The sequence below is a fragment of the Leuciscus leuciscus genome, assembly GCF_965113295.1.
Source record: "Leuciscus leuciscus genome assembly, chromosome: 22".
In the NCBI taxonomy this organism is placed as follows: Eukaryota; Metazoa; Chordata; class Actinopteri; order Cypriniformes; family Leuciscidae; genus Leuciscus; species Leuciscus leuciscus.
This window is the reverse complement of record NC_138746.1, coordinates 25,774,523-25,795,173: the sequence shown is the minus strand read 5'-3', so window position 1 is coordinate 25,795,173 and position 20,651 is coordinate 25,774,523. Positions and strand designations below refer to the sequence as shown.

Sequence of the window (20,651 nt, the reverse complement as noted above, 5' to 3'; positions counted from 1 at the left end):
AGGTTCCAGATCAGTTTAAATGATGCCTTAGAAGGAAGCCGGCTAGGCAGTAGGCAGCAATGCAGCTCACGACTTTAAAAAAAGTAATATTCTTAAAGTCCTCCTGTAGTCAACAATTGTATCCCTTAAAACTCATCTTTGATCACCAAAATTACATATTTAAAAGCCTTAAAATTGCTTGAACGCAACTCAACACCCTCATTTAGTAGCCTATACGCGGTTCTATGAATATGCAAATTAGCCCCGCCTCCACTCACTCACACCAGCACAGAGATCCACTCGTTGACGATCACACATTGACGTGATTGGTTACAAGGTAGTTTGTGACGTCAAAAACGCCAGCGATTTCAAACCGCGATTTTGAGACTGTCTTTCCCTGGTAAAAAAAAAAAAAAAAAAAACTATGCTAAATATACTTGCAGCCAGACTAATGATCAGTATACTTCAAGTGTGTTAATGATTAGTTAACTTGAAGTGAGCTATTTTGAAACAACTAATTTTGTACTAAGTATATTTTAGTTGTAATTACATTGTAGTAAAGCATAACTTTAAGTGTATTTAGTGTACTTTTGTGTACTAAATTGGACCAACTTCAAGTATACTTAGTATACTTTAAGTATATGCCTCTGAAGGGACTAATTACTTGCTTGATTAGTGATATTAAAGTGTACTTTATTTGTGTTACAAGTACATTACAAGTGTCTTCAAAACATACAAGCAATATACTATAAGTGTATTTATATATATTTTAAAAATATATATTTTTGGCATTTTCGCCTTTAGGATAGGACAGTAGCTAGACAGGAAATTTGAGTAAAAAGTATATGCTCATTAATACATTTGGCTTATTCCAAATACTACAAATTGCATACTTTGTCTTCAATAACAAATGTACATTATTAGACAAATAAAACTTAGCTATACTATATAATGTATTTTTAAAGTATTCTTTGGTAACATTTTATTTTACAGTGTCATTGTTACATTATGTTACATGTAATTACTGTAGTAATAACTATAAATTATGCATAATTACATGCAATTAACCCTAAACCAAACCCTTATCCTAATCCTAACCCTATAGTAAGTACATGTAGTTAATTATTATTACTCAGTACTTAAATGTATAATTACACTGTAATACTGACACCTTAAAATAGTGTAACCATGCAAATAAATACACTTTTACAAAATAAACAGTATTCACTTCAAGTATATTTTTAGAAAATATATTTTTAGAAAATATACTAAAGTACAATTATTTTAAAGTCTGTTAAGAGTTGTATTGTGAAAATAGGTAAAAGCATGATGCTAATATACTTTTAATATGCTTAAAGATAGTAAATTTTTTGTATATTTGCAATGTACTATTGAAAATGGGAATATATTTCAAATACAATAAAGTATACTTTTTTTCACTAGGGTTGGTTCACTGGAGTTTTAAGGAGAAAATACTCAGCAATGGTGTTGACTTATGAATTTGCAAATGTCTTGTCTTAAAGCATATTAAAAACACCACATAAACAACATTAAAACTTGATTTTCACCAGAGGGGGACTTTTGTCTCATTTTCCACTTAAAATATCTTAAAAACAGTTGTTGTTGTTTTTTCATGTGTGTTAACTAGGCTATAAGCAATTTAAAGTCACTTAAAATCATTTAAATTCCCTTCTAGCAACCTGTCACTCACATGAGATTGCATCAATTGACAAAAGACAATGATCCAATCAATTCCCAATGGACAAAATCAAGTCCTGCCCTGCATCTTTTCTTGTTCGAGAAGCTTCAATTAAAATCATTTGCAGTTTAAATTTCTTAAAAACAATTTTTTTATATATAATTCAAATATCAGTCAAATATCTAACTCATTAAGTCTTTTTTGGAACAGAGCTGTGTAGGTACTTAAAACATCAAATGCATGATGTCAAATTTACATTTACATTTGTGTTTTTATCCAAAGCGACTTAGTGCATTCAAGTTAAACATATACACACGTACTGTGTGTTCCCCAGGAACATCTGCTTCTTGATCCAGTGCCATGCTCCTCTGTTACACATCTGACCCTTTATTGACCGCCCACTGAGAAGCTAACCATATTTTCAGGCTGGATCTTACACTTCTGGATGGTCTGTTAACTTTGAACAATCATTCAGTTAAGTAAAACAGCCACTATTGGACAACAAGCTTTCTGAATGAAGTCTTTCTGTGTTTTGTAGGCATGATGTCACATGTGGAGAGCACATGGTCTCAGGAAGAATACTGAGTATTGTCCTGATGTTTGCCAAGCTGCAATCACCATATAAATGCCGTCAATGTGCTTGTAGACTCTACAGTTTAGAGGAATCTGAGAGGAACACCTCCAGTTCTTCCCACCAAAAGAGACTATTTGAGTTCACATAAGTGCAGAATTGGAAAGGCCGTGCTGTTTATGAAAGAATTACCTGATTTTCCAAGTTTCAAATGAGCTTGTTTTGGACCTCATGACAATCAGAGCCTGTGAGGGTTTGTTTGGTTGTTGAAAACTTAGAGAGCTGACTAACTGCTGCCGTTGAAGTCACTTCCTCTTATGTCAGTGTGTTTTGAGGTGTTACACAGACAACGATCCTGTGAGAAAAAGATGGAAAAGTAACTATTAGAGCCAAATCAAACATTGCATGTGATGGATGTATCATGTATGGGAGCCCTTACTTTCACACTGTTCACTTTTACTCTGTGTTAGTAATTCACAGTACATTTAACAACATGATGATCCATCACAAATACAGACCCTTTCCAAAAAATTAGAATATCATGGAAAAGTTTATTTATTTCCATAATTCCATTCAAAACGTTAAACTTCCATAGATTATAGATTAAGGGCCCACAACTTAAACGATTTCAAGTATTTAGTTGTTTATTTGTACAAAATTTGGGCTTCCAGCTCATAAAACCCACGAAAACAGGATTTCAAAAAATTAGAATATTACATGAAATCACACAGTAATTACACAGTAATACCATGGTCATTGAACCAGGTTTTGGTTATTTTGGCAGTGTGGGCAGGTGCAAATCCTGCTGGAAAATGAAGGAAGCATGAAGTGCTCTGAAAATGTCCTGGTAGACGGCTGCGTTGACTCTGGATGTAATAAAGCACAGCGGACCAAAGTCCTCTTTTCTGATGAGAGCAAATTTTGCATCTCATTTGGAAACCAAGGTCCCAGAGTCTGGAGGAAGAATGGAGAGGCACACAATCCAAGATGCTTTGAAGTCCAGTGTGAAGTTTCCACAGTCTGTGTTGGTTTGGGGAGCCATGTCATCGGCTGGTGTTGGTCCACTGTGCTGTCCACTCAACGCAGCCGTCTACCAGGACATTTTCAGAGCACTTCATGCTTCCTTCAGCAGACAAGCTTTATGGAGATGCTGACTTCATTTTCCAGCAGGATTTGCACCTGCCCACACTGCCAAAAGAACCTAAACCTGGTTCAATGACCATGGTATTACTGTGTAATTACTGTGTGATTTCATGTAATATTCAAATTTTTTGAAATCCTGTTTTCGTGGGTTTTATGAGCTGGAAGCCCAAATTATGTACAAATAAACAACTAAATACTTGAAATCGTTTAAGTTGTGGGCCCTGAATCTATATGGAAGTTTAACGTTTTGAATGGAATTATGGAAATAAATAAACTTTTCCATGATATTCAAATTTTTTGGAAAGGGTCTGTATTTGTGATGGATCATCATGTTGTTAAATGTACTGTGAATTACTAACACAGAGTAAAAGTGAACAATGTGAAAGTAAGGGCTCCCATACATGATACATCCATCACATGCAATGTTTGATTTGGCTCTAATAGTTACTTTTCCATCTTTTTCTCACAGGATCATTGTCTGTGTAACACCTCAAAACACACTGACATAAGAGGAAGTGACTTCAACGGCAGCAGTTAGTCAGCTTTTGTTTAACATTTTGAATGGAATTATGGAAATAAATAAACTTTTCCATGATATTCTAATTTTTTGGAAAGGGTCTGTAGGTACAAAGCTGATTGCTAGTACCTTCACTTCCAACCATCACAACTTTAAAGTCGGCATGAAATCAAATTGACCCTATTTTATTTTAGTGCACATTACTGGTCTTGTGGTGAACAATTCATCCATGCAAGTTGATTCACAGAAAAAGTATTTGTAATCTTTGATCAAATTCTGAATATGCACATCCTCTCTAGAATGGCCTTCCTTCTCTAAAGACGTCACCTTGTTTAACTCGGAAATTACTGAAGTAATGTCGGTCGCAACTTCCAGTTCATAGTGACTTTATAGAAACAGCAGAAGACACCTGCTAATATGGATTTCATGACCATAAAAAAAAAAAAAAACTGCAATTTAAACTGAAGGTGTCCTGTGGTGTCTGGCAGAAATATGTGCAGCAGATCCTTCCAGTCCTGTAGGTTGTGAGGTGGAGGCACCGTGGATATAATTTGTTGGTCCAGCACATCCTAGAGATGCTAATTTGGATTGAGATCTGGGGAATTTGGAGGCCAGGATAACATCTTGAACATCATTCCTGAACAATGTGTGCAGTGTGGCAGGGTGTATTTCCCTGCAGAAAGAGGTCACTCTGATTGGTCTGCGGCTACACATATGCTGCAGAGTGCGATGCACTGTATGTTGAGACACATTCTTCCCATAACCATCATTAAAATTTTGTGTGACCTGTGCCACAGTAGACCTTCTGTTGGCTCAGACTAGACGAGATAGCTTTCGCTGTCCTCATGCATCGATGAACCTTAGGGTCCCAACACCCTATATAGGCGATTTGGGGTTTGTTCCTCCTCAGACCATTGTTGGTGAATTCTCACCACTGCTGACCGGGAACAACACACAAGCCTTGCCGATTCAGAGATACTCAGACCCAGTCGCCTTGCCATAATAATTTGGCCCTTGTCAAAGTCGCTCAGATCTTTAGTCCTGCCCATTTCTCCTGCATCCAACACACTGATTATGAGAACTGATTGAATGCTTACCATATAATCTATCTAGACCTTAATACTTATATAGCCTACTGCATATGTATTTTTCCAGAATGATAACGGTTTACTTTTGAAATTCAGTATTGCTGATATTGTTGAAACCTGCTGTAGAGCCGGGCTTCACAACCCAGGGTTAAAAGCAGTATTAATCAGTGTAATCTGGGTCACTTAACCCAGAGTTTAAGTGGCTGTAACATGGGGTTATAAAGTTTGACATGTCCTGCTTCTGTAGAGCGTTAGTGAAGCAGCAGCTTAACTGCAAAAATGTAACAGTTCTCCTTGTTGGAGAGTTGTTCAATTTATAAATAAATGAATGTTGCTAGATAGACTAAGGCCTGGTTTCACAAACAGGGCTTAGATTAAGCCAGGATAAGGCCTTAGTTCAATTAGGACATTTAAGTAGCTTTTATAAGCGTGCCCTATAGGAAAAAACATTACTGGTGTCCATCTTGAGACAAAACAATGGCACTGACATATTTTAAGATGCAACAATGCAAGTTGCTTTCAGTTAAAACAGCTCAAACATGCATTTTAGTCTGGGATTAGGCTTAAACTTTGTCTGTGAAACCGGGGGTAAAACTTTCATATCAACAATATGGACATTGTCTTGTGCTTTGACTTGTGTGGTTCTGGGTAAAAGCGCTGGGCATTAATCTCTCTCTTTCTTGTTCCTCTAAGAGGAGACAAATATTTACATAACTTTCCATCTTAGCTTTTTCTTTTAATGAATTTTGAACTTCTGCATTTCCAACCAGTTCCATCACACATGCTCTTTTTGTTTTCCTGACCTTTCAAAAACTTTCTAAAGCCTTTGAAAGTGAGTAAAGGACTGTTTGAGGTTATGTTTGGGTCATAATTTTTCCACTTTCCTCTCAAAGAGAAAAATCAACAGTCATAAAGAAACTGCGAAGATCAGGTGGGTCATGTTTTCTGTGCTCTCTTTAATTCACAAATTCATGCCCCACACGCACTTTCCTACTTAAAAATTCTAAGTAGGTCTTCCAGTCTTGTCTGGCTGGTCTGTTTTGCTGGTTTTATAGGGGTTTTGGTAGATCACACCAATACCAACTTAAACCTAAGATCAGCAACCAACCTTTGGCTGTTTTAAGCTGTTTTTCAGCAGCATATATTACCATAGTTGCATGTCAAAATATGGCAGTATTGTCAGATTACTGTAAATAGTTAAAAACAACATTATGAAGATTAATGTCATGCAGACTTGCATAATGTTGTAACTGAAATCCCTATTCACCAAGTTGAAGTTCATGAAGGCAGATCAAATCCAAACATTTTTCCTTAAAGGGATAGTCCACCCAAAGAGGAAATTTCTGTCATAATTTACTCACGCTCATGTTATTTCAGACCTGTATTTCTTTCTTCTGTGCAACATCATACATGCATCAAAAGAAACCTGCTCCTCACCTGAAGCGATACTTAAATGATACTGTACATGTGATGTTGCCTCAGTTCAAAAGAATTACATTAAATTCAAACTGAATTAAATTGAACATCAACATGCTAACATTATTAACAAACAGTTGCTTATACTGTAAAATACTCAACGTTCCCTTTCTACAGTATTTCATTTGATTGAACCTTCTTGAAATGTACATTGATATTTCAATTGTGAGATTAAAGCTTTTATCACACATGCAAGTCTGAAACTCACTCATTAACTCTTAGTTTCTACATTTTTCAGAGGGCACTTCCGCTTCAATAATGGAGGCTAATGAAGGGAGGCAGTGCTCTTTTCCCAAAAGAATTCCAGTAGCCATTTCCAGGAGCATGTCGTCTTGTAATCAGATTGTGGTATGGTGAAAAGAACTGGCCAGAAAGAACAACCCCAGAACGCATCTATTTATTTCATGAGAATAGGCTGCACACACAGAGTTTATTACAGGGCGTGTGCGGTCACAGAGTGGGAGTTGCACTGATTAAAGGGTTTGGCTGCTGTCAGTTCCCAGAATGCACTTCTGCAACAGGAGGACTCAACATTGTACTGTAGAATAAAGAGTTGGAATATACTGTATGTTAAAGATAAATAAATACAGATTGTGAAAGTATCTACATAGGTCACATTCTTGGCTAGATGAATAATAAATATAGTAGGCGTATTGTATAGTTGAGGTTTCTAAAGTATTTTTACCTAAACCTTAGTGGCCGGTCACACATGTCTTTGGGTGGATTTATTTTTGTTCTGCATCTTTGTGTTTTGGGGTCATTCCTGTAATGTAGTGCCTTTTGAACTCTGTAAAAACCTTTTTTGTTGTTGTTGTTGTAATTTAAGCAGGAATTTCAGTAAAAGAAATATACTATTTTAATGCTCAGACATGTAAACTTAATTTATTATAACTTCATTATTAATTAATTTTTGATTACTTATTTATTATTAACATGATGCCTCAAATATAAATGTATAACGTTATAAAATAACATTTATAAAATATAAATATACATTTATTTAGTAAATTTAGTGCAGCTTATTTGTAGATGTTTGTTCTGCAATTTTATGAAACATTCCAAAAAAGACAAAATGGAACGTGGAATTAAGGACACAGAAAAAAAAAAATAATATAGAATTGAAAGTATTCACAAGAATATTAAAACAATATAATTACAATAATTAAAACAATATTCAAAAGGAATTAGAATGGGATAGAAAAAAATAGACAACAGAGAACAGAAAAAAAAGAAACTCTTAGAATATTTCTTAATAATTTGCCAAAATTACAACATCAACTCAAATTAAATAGTACAATAATATAAAATTCACAATTATGTTCACTTAATTGTTATACTGTGAAAGACACAATAATCCATCCTCCAAATAGAAATAGTGAATCTAATATTTTATCTAATATATATGATGGGGACGGGAAAATGTACTGCATAGGAATGACACATAGATTAAATGCCCTGTTGGTTCTGGGTATAGTCTGGTTCTCATTAGATCAGGTCTGGGTTCAGGTTATGGTCAGAGGCCATGGAATTGCAGCTATGTTTACGTAAAATATTTCATAATGCATTACTTCCACCAACTATCATTTATTTCAAATTATATCATTTGATGATGCCAGATATGAGGCTGATTTTGGGATGCTCTTCTTGTCTTTGTATGCTGAGAAAGATAATTAGTTTCCCTTAATTATTTTGCAGTTCTTATCTGTAAATTCCAAACGTCTTTCTCCTAGTCCCTTAGGAAAACTGCATGTCACTCCCTTCAGAATATCCGGAAAGTCACTCTTTATCAGTACAGTCAGTAAATAACATTCCAAAGACGAACAGATGACCATTAGAAAACTCCCATCCCACTGATTTCATACTTATATTAAGATTTCTAGAGTGACTAGTCATATCCATGTCAACACGCCTTAGAACCAAGCATGTCTCCCACTCCTAAAAAGAAAGAAAATCAAATTAAATAAAATGCTTGATTAAATAGGTATTAGATTAAGTTAAAATGAAAGTCAATATAAATGGTGCCTACCCATGCAAAACACAGTTTGAGGTATCGTTCATGTCTAGTATAAACAGTCCAGGACTATGCATGTCAGAGATTATCAGAGATTAGTTCAAAGAACTATAACCGTAAGCTTGAGGAATAATAGTAGTAGCTGGTAACACTTTACAATACGGTCCCTTTAGTTAACATTAGGATAATGACCTAACTTAACAACGAGCAATGGATTTGTTACAGTATTTATTAATCTTTGTAAGTTAATAAAAGCACTGTTCTTTGTTAGTTAATACAAGCTCTGGGGCCATATACCGCTCAGAGTGTGTCAAATAATGAATTTTAGTCTTATTCATAGACTTAAGAATAAGTTTGATTCATAAAGGTTCCTAAGTGTTAAGACTAGGTCTCAGCTCCTAAATTATGTGAGTGCTGGAGAGGTATCCTAACCTAGTTAAAAGTATCCAGATGGCAGCAGAGAGGAGGAGGAACACACACATTCCATCAAAGATATAATATATATTGGAGTTATGTATTATGTTATGTATATTATGATATGATGACTGGGAGTTAAATAAACAAAACAGGCTTGATCGTAAAGGTATTATTTTTGTAACTGAAGAAATGTAATAACTTCTCTCACTCTATTAATCAATTCTCTGACTGCAGTAATGAAAGTAATAATGACATGACTTTTGGCAACTGGAAAAAATCAAAAAATCTAATCAGTCCACAGTAAGCAGGGTCTGATATAGCAATATTGTGGCACTAACCACACCAAACATAATAGTGGCCAGAAGTGATGAAAGTGCAAAGGTTTTAAAAAAAAAAATTATGACCTTACAAGTTCCCTTAAACCGCATCAAAATGTGAGGAAATATTTAATTGTTTTATATTTCAAAATATGAAGGAAGAACAAAAAACAAACTCAGTGAAGTTTTTTTATCTGACAAAATGATTTGGCAAAAAAAGAGGAAGCTACAGGTTTTAGAAAAACCAAAAAGCGACAGGAAAAAGAATACATCGACAACAACATAATCAGTTATTACTATTTCACTGGTTCTCTCTAGTTTTTGCATTTGTTATTTGCATGATTTGGTACGTTTCATTGCGTCCAAATAAAACAATTGACTCAAAGCACCAAGTCTGAAAGTTGTTTTTAGCGTCTTTATAAAAGTATCCTACTCTTAGACAAGTCCTACTTTTTACTAATAATTTTTTGACACTTAAAGGAGTAGTTCACTTTCAAATGAAAAATTAGCCCATGATGTACTCACCCTCAAGCCATCCTAGGTGTATATGACTTTCTTATTTCAGACGAATACAATCAGAGATAAATTAAAAAATATCCTGGCTCTTCCAAGTTTTATAATGGCAGTGGATTGCAACCAACAGATTGAAGCTCAAAAACGTGCATCCATCCATCGTAAACAAACTCCAAACAAGTCCAGGTTAATAAAGGCCTTCTGAAGCAAAATTATGAGTTTGTGTAAGAAAAATATGAATATTTAAAACTTTATAAAGTAAAATAAATAGCTTCCGGCCAAACGAGCATAAGGATTCCACTTAATTGTAAAGAGCAACTTATGCGAGTAATGCGACGCACTGCTGATATTTACGCTACGCCATGATGCACTACGCTACTTCTGACGTCGTAAATTTCGTAAGTTGCGCATTAGGGGCAAGTAGACAGCGTATGGCCGTTTGGCTGGAAGCTAGAATTTTACTTTGTAACGTGTTAAATATGAATATTTTTCTTACACAAACTCATCGTTTTGCTTCAGAAGCCGTTTGGAGTTCGTTTATGTATTCGTCTGAAAGAAGAAAATCATATACACCTAGGATGGCTTGAGGGTGAGTAAATCATGAGCTAATTTTCATTTTAAAGTGAACTAATCCTTTAAGGCAAAGCTCAAGACTATTCTTAAGAGCATTTCTGAGAAGTTTTATGCATACTGGTCCATGTCCATTGAATAATATTAACAGATATGACTTTTGATTATTAATTGCTTTGGAAGTATTTTTCATTGTTAGTTCATTTTAACTAATGTATTTAACTAATAGTAATAAACGGAATATTTAAATGAACACTAACTGAGATTAATAAATGCTTTAGAAGTGTTGTTCATTGTTACTAATGTAGTTAACTAATGTTAACAAAAATTGTTACAGAGATGCTTGCATTGTACGGTCTTATGACACAAATCTCTTGAGCCATAAATTCAGTGTGTCTGTGTCTGATCAAGACCTTCTACCCTTAACTTGTAAAATGTGTGTGTCAGAGTGTGTTTGTGTGGGTCAGGTATACCCTATGTTATGGGGACAAAATTTCCCCGCAAAAATGGCAATATCCCAAATCCTTGTCTTTGTGGGGACATTGAAACCCCATGAAACATGAAAACCCAACGTTTGTGTATGTGTTCTCTCTCTCTCTGTATGTATGTGTGTGTGTGTGTGTGAATGGCTGAGGGGCCGAGGGCAGGCTGCATGCCGCAGATACTTGAACATTGTCTGTATCAGCGGTCACTGAGCGATTGTCAGGAGCACACGCAGAGCTATGGAGCTTGTGCAAGGCAGCTGTTTTGGAGCGTGTGCAGTTGCACTGAACATGTGACTGCACACAACCACTCGATACTGAAGCATCTTGAATAAGAATAAGAATCAATAGAATAAGAACATCTGGCCATTTGTACAAAGGAGTCACATGGTCAATGTCACAAAAATGCTTATTTGTTCAGAGACCTGAAAATAGTGAAATATCTTAAATATTTAGTCTTTATTGTACGTCATAACGCTTCTTTGTTTAACATTTCAAAACCCTAAAAAACTTGTGAGAGACTTTTGGATCACAATGTGTACTTAAGTCAAGGGCTAAGAACTTTCAATGGCTGAATTGTTGTTACATATAGGGATATTGTTACATCATTTAAAGTATTTCCAGCCTCAGCATGACATACTGATTTATTCTCCAAAAGTCTAAATGAAAAATTATGGGAGAGAGTTTCTACATTGACTTAAATAGCACATAGTCTGGCATATTGCCCCAACATTGTGTGGAAAGTAAATAAATATGCCTGGCTAGTACGTCATTAACATTCCTTCACTGTTTGTAAAAGTTATCATTTGTCTTATATAAGCATAAGTTCACATATTTGTTTCCCTGTTATTTTACTTTGAAATGTGTGTTCCGTGTCGGAATGTCTGTTTTTGTTTTATTCTGTGTGATTCTGCCCACTGCCAATTTACCCAATAGTATTTCGACACCCCGGGTTGCCAGTTGGCAGAAAATACAGCGTATTGCAGCCATGGAAGCCAGCAAATAAACTGGGTCAAAGATCGCAGATTCTACCACACTTAAAAATCCTCAGCATCCATCTAATCTCTATGAACCGGCGTCTGAGCCATATAGAAAGGGTACGAAGCCTGCAGCGTATAACCCTTACCATAAACATGGATTATAGGCCTCGTTTACACTGCAGGTCTTGATGCCCAAATCTGATTGGTTGCTTATATCCGATTTTTTTTTACCGTCCTTTTACACGGTCTTTCAATTGTGACCCATATCCGATTCATGTGTTTATACTTGACATACTATCTGAAACATTGCACATGCTTAAAGGGGGTTCTTGCACTGATGGACGAACGCAAAATATGATTGATGCTAGCTTTGCGATATATGCGAAGTTCGCCAAACATCACCAAGATTTTGAGGCAGAGGAGAACTAAATGGGCCATCATTGCAGCCTGCGCATATGCTTCAGTTATTGTGTGCTGCAACTACAACTGCACAAACTGTATTCTGTAGCCATTTTCTACGGTTCTCAAAGCCCAAGGAGATAGGTTTGGCAGTAGTTTCCACGCTGCCAACTTCTCCAAAAGTGGCACTAATTTTGATGCAGAGTCTGGTGACGCAACGTCTTGTGGCGCAATGTCTTGTGACGTAATGCCTTGTGACGCTACGTCTTGTGACACTACATCTTGATGGGGGAATGCTAAATATATCATGTCCTGGGGAACGGTAGGAAGTAATTAAATATTTAACATTTCGCTGGAAACCAATGTCCCCTGAAACAGCGGTGTCTACTTAATATATTTTTAGTGCCCTGTCACGAGGGGCTTTCTTATTTTCTTTTTTTTCCCAGCAGGTCAGCCTGGTACGCCTGCCATAGTGTGCAGAGCAGCACCAGCATGACCCCTCTGACTGAAACGCCTTCCCTACCAGTGTGAATGTTGTTCTGCACGGCTTGGTGGGGAGTGCTGACTTTTTAAGTGACGATGAGCTCCCAGGAGAGATAGCCCACGAGCATCTCTTCCAACTGGGGCATCATCGCATAACCACGTGGCCTTGCACCCACGATAGTCGAATAAATCGACGTCGAGGGCACAAAGACACGTGAAGAAAAAGGTTTCCTACACGAATGAGTTTAGTCATCATGAAGAAGGGAAGAGATAGTCACTGAGGCCCCTCCCCCTGGACACCGGACATAAATCTGCTCCAACTCTCCTCGAGTAATTCCTCATGCACTTTATCATTGCGGAAGGAGCACTCAAAGCCAGCGTTCTCATAGTCCATCTCCAGATGGCTATTTTGCCATTTAATCCCTCAGAATTAAATGTAGCTAAAGAACAGCCAGACAAGATATTAATACAAGCACCTAACTTCTCAAATCAGATGAGTATTAAATCATTTCTCAGAATTAAATGCAGCCAAATATCTGCCAGACTAGTAAAAACGGACTGCATGGAAGGCTGAATATAGTCATTTTCAACGAAGAATCATAAAATAATAGCTTGCAAACACACACAATTCATTTGCACGCGATCATAGGAACAAGAGAGAAAAGGATTCTCCCATCTGCTCTGTTCCCTCACATGATATACATATAAAGCGGACCCGTAATCTCAGCAGACGTGAGATCCGAGCCACTAGATTCTTCACTGACAAGAGAACCTACATCCTCGGCCCGCTCTGAAGAAGCACAGAGGTGTGCTTCAGCAGCGGACGGGAGAACGACGCTATCTAAAGAGAGAACGAGAGAAAGGGAAGGACCTGGCTCCCGCTCTTCAGCTAGATCGACTTGTGAAATGTGAGACGAGCGCGAAGCACTTTTTCTCAAAATGATACTCTCTTGACTTTTCGTTGTAGAGAAAAAGGAAGAGAGAAAGGCTTTATTCCTGCCTTACAAAACTAACTCCTAACAAAAGGGATGGTTTTCAGAAGTAGAAGAAGCAGCACACACGGCACACAATGCGGTTCTGAAGACAAAAGAACCTGATGAGCGCACCTGTCACACATCTATTTATAACCTCTGACGTGCGCATTCCGATGGCGTCATCATCAGAGGTTATTTAAGCCAAATTATTGTTCATAACCAGTCAAACAAAGATGTTTTCCCATAGCGCTAAGCAGCTCAGCATTGAGAGTAGCTTTTGAAAGGGAACTACATTTGCATGAAAGCAAGTACATGTTTATATGTTGGATGATGCGAAATGAACCAAATAAGATCCAAAGGAGTCTAGCATTTTGTTTATGGTTTTACACAAATTGCATTCCTGTAATCTGACATACTGCAATGTTTCATATGTCACAATATCCCACATTTAAATAATTCCCACCCAAGGCATATGCAAAAAAAGGTTGACCAATCAGAGCACATTGCGCTTTTCGGAAGGAGGGGCTTCGTAGAGACAGGAACTAAACAGAGCTTTACAGACAGTCTGGGAAGAGAGGTGCTGCAACAACAATCTTGATCCATCCTTGCCCCAAAATTATAGACCAATTTTAAGTTACCTTTTATGGCCAAGGTCCTGGAAAAAGGGTTTGTTAATAAACAGCTGTTTTAGATGATTATAATTTGTTTGATGAATTTCAGTCTGGTTTCCGTCACCTGCATTCTACTGAAACTGCTCTTCTTGAGTTTTTAATGATTTGTTAATGCAAAGTGATGCAGGTGAATGTTCTGTACTCCTTCTTTTAGATCTTACTGCTGCTTTTGATACTGTTGATCACTGCACACTAGTTGAGAGGCTCAGACATTGTGTTGGTATCTCTGGAACAGCCTTGAAGTAGTCATAGTCATATTTATCAAATAGGTATTTTTCAGTTATAGTTCAGAATTATCCCTCATCAACAGCATCTTTGTCCTGTGGTGTTCCCCAGGGTTCTGTTTTTGGCCCCTTTTCTTTTTGCATTTATTTGCTCCCTTTAGGGCAATTAATAAGCACATAATAGGGTGTTAACTGTCATTGCTATGCAGATGATATTCAATTATATATTTATTTTAAGCCCCATGCAATTTCAAAATGGTATATTCTTTTAAATTGTACAAACTCTATAAAAGAGTTACTTGCAGTTAAATATTGAAAAAAACAATATGAACAGGCTCCTGCTGGTGTTCTCCCTAAGGCGATGGAAAGTCTTGGCCCTTTATCTCTCTCTGTTAAACCTACCCTTCATCATTTAGGAGTTCATAATGGGACAGGCCTTGAGTCTTGCTCAACACGTTAACTCTCTCACGTTAACTACCAGTCAGAGCCAATGTAAAAATCCTTGTGATTGTTTTTAAAGCATTGCAGGGCCAAGCTCCTGTTTAAAAGAGATGCTGCAACCTTATAACTCCTCAAGTAGGAATCTGAGATCCTCCAAACAGGTCTTGTTAGCTGTTTAAAGCTAACCTCGTTCCAGATTAAAGACTAAAGGTGATTGTGCCTTTGAGGTTGTTACTCCTAAACATTGGAATGCTCTTCCTTTGGATCTAAGATCTGTGGATTTTGGGGACACTTTTAAAAAGCTTGTTTAAACTTTTTTAAAACTCGTTCCATTCTGTTACAAAAAGTAAAAATGCAAAAAATAAAGATGGCATCTGAAAGTTGCGGTTAGTGGTCAGTTTGTGTGTAAATGTCTATTTTTGATCAACGTTTTCCACTTTTGATGTCATTTCTGGCAAGAAATTAGTATTGTAGAAGTTAAATATTTGCTTACTTATCACCAAAGCTCTCTCTAGTTTGTTGTAGATCATTAAATCGTTATGCTGCCTCAGAAGTCTGTCCGAAATCATTTTTTTGAGGTATCTTTGTGCGCAAATGCTTTATGCAAAGTCACTGCTTCATAAGGCAGAGGCAATACGCAACACGAGGCAATACGTCAGCTGCCTAAGCTTTTGGATGCAATCCAAAAATATGTGAAAAATAATGTGTTTTTTGAACATTCAAGCATGAAAATCGATTCTAGTAGACCCTGAAAACAAAATCAAGACTTTGTAAAAGGGCACTCACAAAGCAGTGCTTTATAGTTTAGGGATATACAGGGATAGCTCAGCCCAAAATGAAAAGTCTATCATCAATTACTCACTCCCATGATGTATTTCCATGCAATTTCAGTTAGTCGTAAACGGAGGTTCCATAGTGGCCTCCTCCTCCTCCAAAAAAAAAAAAAAAAAAAATTAGTTTTGACTTAAGGTTTGACTGTTGTTTATGATTGAACGGGAAGATATTGTGACGTACTGTCTCAAACCTCTTGCCGTGTTATCTTGCAATGTACTCAACAAAAGCCCCAGAGGGTCAGTCTGAGTCTCCTATGGCTCAGACAGGATTTTTCATCATTTTTGCTTTGTTTTGCATCTGTTACATCATCAGGAAGCTGCATTCTAGATGGCGTCGAGTCTTGTCTGCAGCTGTTCAGTGCGTGTGGAGCACATTCCATCTGATCTGTTATTCAGTGCCAATGTAAAAGAAAACAGATGCTTTACTATGTGCAAATCCATGTAGCTCTTTCAGAGCAGGGCAACCTTATAAAGGAAACGTCGCTGTAGCAACTTTTATCAATGCACTGCCAAAACACAGATCTGTACGGAATTCTGTCAAAGTGCTTGATATAAATCTTTGGATAATCATGTGATTGAAGGTTGTAAAAAATGGAAATGCCTTTAATGATATCTACATTATAAATATACTAAGTTTATATTAATGTTTTATTAATGTTTTTAGTCAGGCACGTTCAATTGATCAAAAGTTTCAGTAAAGACATTCATCATGATTTCTATTTTAAATAAACTTTATTTATTTTTTATCAAAGAATACTGACAAAATATATCTTGGTTTCCACAAAAATATTTAGCAGCACAATGTTTTCAAAATTGATAATAATGAGAAATGTTTCCTGAGCACCAGATCAGAATATTAGAATGATTTCTGATGGATCATGTGACACTGAAGACTGGAGTAATGATGCTGAAAACTCAGCATATAGGGTTTTTTCTCCGGAACTCAGGAATAAATTACATTTTAAAATATATTAAAATAGAAAACAGTTCTTTTAAATTGTAATAATATTTTACTATATTACTGTTTTTACTGTATTATTGATATAATAAATGCAGCTTTGGTGAGCATAAGAGACATTATAGAGAGACAATATTAAAAGTCCCCCTGTGGTAAATTTTTATGCAAAGTTTATATGTCTATGTGGTGTTTTTAATATGCTTTAAGGCTAACCATGTTCAGATTCATCAGTCAACACCATTGCTGAGTATTTTCTCTTTAAAACAGCAGTGATCTGCAGAGTCTCAGAAGCACAGTTTGAAATCGCTGGTGTTTCTGACGTGACAAACTACCTTGTAACCAATCACGTCAACGTGCTGGCTGGCTTTAGCATATCACTAACTATGACCGCTCTGAAGAAGTGGAGTCTCAAGAGAAGTAAGGTTATCCCGGTATATTTTTCTGTTGATATGAAAAATCGGGGTAGATTTAGCAAGCGGGTGTATGATGTATATGTTATGATGAACTACATGCCTTTCTCCACTGACGTTCTGAGCGTTTCTAAGGATGCTGATTGTTAGAAGGCCGGTGTCTGTATCTGAGATTGCGAACGGGAAAATGGTTTGTGTAACATTAGGAAAACATTATTAGCTCTTGGATAACGTAGTCAAGCAAAAGGCTAATGATATTAATTACCGTTATGTGTCTGACGTTGTAAAGAGCAATACCATTATGCAGCGTTTACCTCAGTAAGTTGAGTGAGTGGATCTCTCCCGATCTCTGAGCTGGTGTGAGTGAGAGGAAGCGGTACTAATTCGCATTTTCATGGATCGGATTATACTAAAGTAAGGGTTTAGAGTTACATTCAAGCTATTTTAAGGCATGAATACATTTTTTCAAACGTTTAAATATGTCATTTTGGTGATCAAAGGTGAGTTTTAAGGGATCAAATTATTGACCTTTGAAGATTAAAGAAAATAGTCCAATGCCGTGGTACAACGAGCACACTCGAGCCCTTAAGAGAGCAGTCGAAAAAATGGAGCACAGCTAGAAGAAAACAAAACAAGAGATTTTTCGCATTTCTTGGAAAGACAGCACTATTGCATACAGAAAAGCCTTTCTGCAAGATCTGCTTTTTTTCGACCCTCTTTGAAGAAAACAAACACATCCGGTAACACTTTATTAACACAGTGTCCTTGTTAGGCCTATATATGTTACATGTACTTACCTAGTACATAGTAAATTATGCATAATTAAGTGCAATTAACCCTCAATTAAAACCTAATCCTACCCTAACCCTATAGTAAGTACATGTAGTTAATTATAATTACTCAGTACTTAAATATATATTTACACTGTAACAATGACACCTTAAAATAAAGTGTAACCACACATCCATAGGTATTTATTTGATACTAAATTAACGAGAAATAAAGCTTCAACCCCAGACGTTTCCAAACAGCACAGCAGTAACGACTTTATGAACTTCTTTGCTTGCAAGATTGATAATATTAGAGAGAAAATTATAACCATGCAACCGTCTACTACAGTACTGCATCAGACAGTGTATTGTAGTGTCCCAGAGCAAAAATTCAATTAATTCATTGCTATAGGAGAGGAAGAATTGTCTAAACTCGTTAAATCATCTAAATCAACAACATGTATGTTAGACCCTGTACCGACTAGCTACTGAAAGAGATGCTTTCATAGATCCTCTTCTTAATATCATTAATTCCTCTTTCATTAGGATACATACCGAAAACTTTTAAGCTAGCTATTATTAAACCGCTTATAAAAAAAATAAAAAATAATGTATCCTACAGAATTAGTCAATTTACAGGCCGAACTCAAATCTACCTTTTATTTCAAAAGATACTAGAAAAGAGAGTATCCTCACAACTATGTTCCTTTTTAGAAAGAAATGGTGGCTGCAGGGATTTCCAGTCAGGATTTAGACCGTATCATACAGAGACAGCTCTCATTAGAGTTACAAATGATTAATTCGATCGTGGTTGTATCTCTCTTTTAGTGTTACTGGATCTTAGTGCTGCGTTTGATACTATCGACCACAACATTATTTTTGAATAGACTCGGAAATTATGTTTGCATTAGTGGAATTGCATTGGCATGGTTCAAATCATACTTATCTGACTGTTATCAGTTTGTAGCAGTAAATTAAGAGATGTCATATCAATCACAAGTTCAGTATGGAGTACCTCAAGGCTCACTACTAGGACCATTGCTTTTCACTCTGTACATGCTACCCTTGGGAGATATCATAAGAAAGGATGGCATTAGCTTTCACTGTTACACTGATGATGATCAGCTCTATATTTCTTTGCGCCGTGACAAAACTTACCAATTCACAAAATTAACGGAATGCATAGCTGGTAAAAAATTGGATGACTAGTAATTTCCTGCTAATTAATTCTGAAAACAGAACAACAGAGATTCTATTTATTAGACCAAAAAACCCAGCATGTAATAACCTAGAATACTGTCTAACACTTGATGGATGTTCTGTCAAGTCTTCGTCGTCAGTTAGGACCCTGGGTGTGCTCTTTGATACCAATCTTTCATATGAATGCCATGTTTCATATGACCTTCTAAGGTGATTCATTCACCTTAGAAACATTGCTAAGCTACGTAATATGCTATCAGTTTCTGATGCAGAAAAGTTAGTTCATGCATTCATGACCTCGAGACTAGATTACTGTAATGCTTTATTAGCTGGTTGCCCTGCATCCTCAATAAACAAGCTACAGTTAGTCCAAAATGCCGCCGCTAGAGTTCTTACTAGATCAAGAAAATATGATCATATAACACCGATTTTATCATCACTGCATTGGTTACCTATAAAGTTCCGTATTAATTACAAGGTATTGCTACTGACTTATAAAGCCCTAAACGGCTTAGCTCCAGTCTATTTAACGGATCTTCTATCGCCCTATAATCCATCGCGCTCTTTAAGATCACTAAATTCAAGGCTTTTGGTCATACCTAGGATATCCAGAACCACCAAAGGAGGGAGAGCATTTTCACATTTGGCTCCAAAACTCTGGAATAGTCTTCCTGATAGTGTTCGTTGCTCAGACTCGCTCTCACAGTTTAAAACTAGATTAAAGTCGCATCTCTTCAGCCAGGCATTCATATAATATTTTTAATCTTACAGTTCAAACTACAATCCGGTCTCTAGCTCAAAAATGCCAGAGGAGAACTGGCCCCCGACTGAGCCTGGGTTCTCCCAAGGTTTTTTTTCTCCATTAGGTCACCTGATGGAGTTTTAGGACACCATTAGGTCACTTGATGGAGTTTTTCGGTTCCTTGCCACTGTTGCCTTTGGCTTGCTCAGTTGGGGATATTTTGGGGATATTTTATTTTATTTTATCAATCAATAAATTCCACTTGAAACAAACCTTGTTGTATTTTTTTATTCAATACTGTGAAGCTGCTTTGATACAATCTGTATTGTGAAAAGCGCTATACAAATATACTTGACTTGACTTGACTTTCTAGCATCTGTAAAACCGCATTCTTCCATCTTAAAAATATATCTAAATTACGACATATTCTCTCAATGACAAATGCGGAACAGTTAGTTCATGCGTTCATGACATCAAGGCTAGATTATTGTAATGTTCTTATGGGTGGTTGCCCTGCACGCTTAATAAACAAACTACAGCTGGTCCAAAACGCAGCAGCTAGAGTTCTTACCTGAACCAGGAAGTATGACCATATTAGCCCGGTTCTGTCAGCACTGCATTGGCACCCCTGTAAACATTGTATACATTTTAAAATATTGATAATTACTTACAAAGCACTAAATGGTTTAGCTCCCCAGTAGTTGAGCGAGCTCTAAACGCATTAAAGTCCTTCATGTCTATTGCGATCTCAAAATTCTGTCCAGTTGATAATACCTAGAATTT

The 20,651-nt window shown here is 36.6% G+C and overlaps 1 protein-coding gene and 1 long non-coding RNA gene across 2 annotated transcripts in view; both read left to right on the top strand.

Annotated features, from left to right (window-relative positions):
- The window catches only part of rmdn2 (regulator of microtubule dynamics 2), a gene marked incomplete at its 5' end in the record, with an annotated part of 127,823 nt that overhangs the window by 53,915 nt on the left and 53,257 nt on the right, over nucleotides 1-20,651 (top strand). The gene's annotated exons all lie outside the window — the stretch shown is intronic.
- Nucleotides 3,946-7,269, top strand: LOC309487067. The gene is made up of 2 exons (XR_014201753.1): nucleotides 3,946-4,449; nucleotides 4,525-7,269. It is a non-coding gene; the product is annotated as an uncharacterized lncRNA (long non-coding RNA).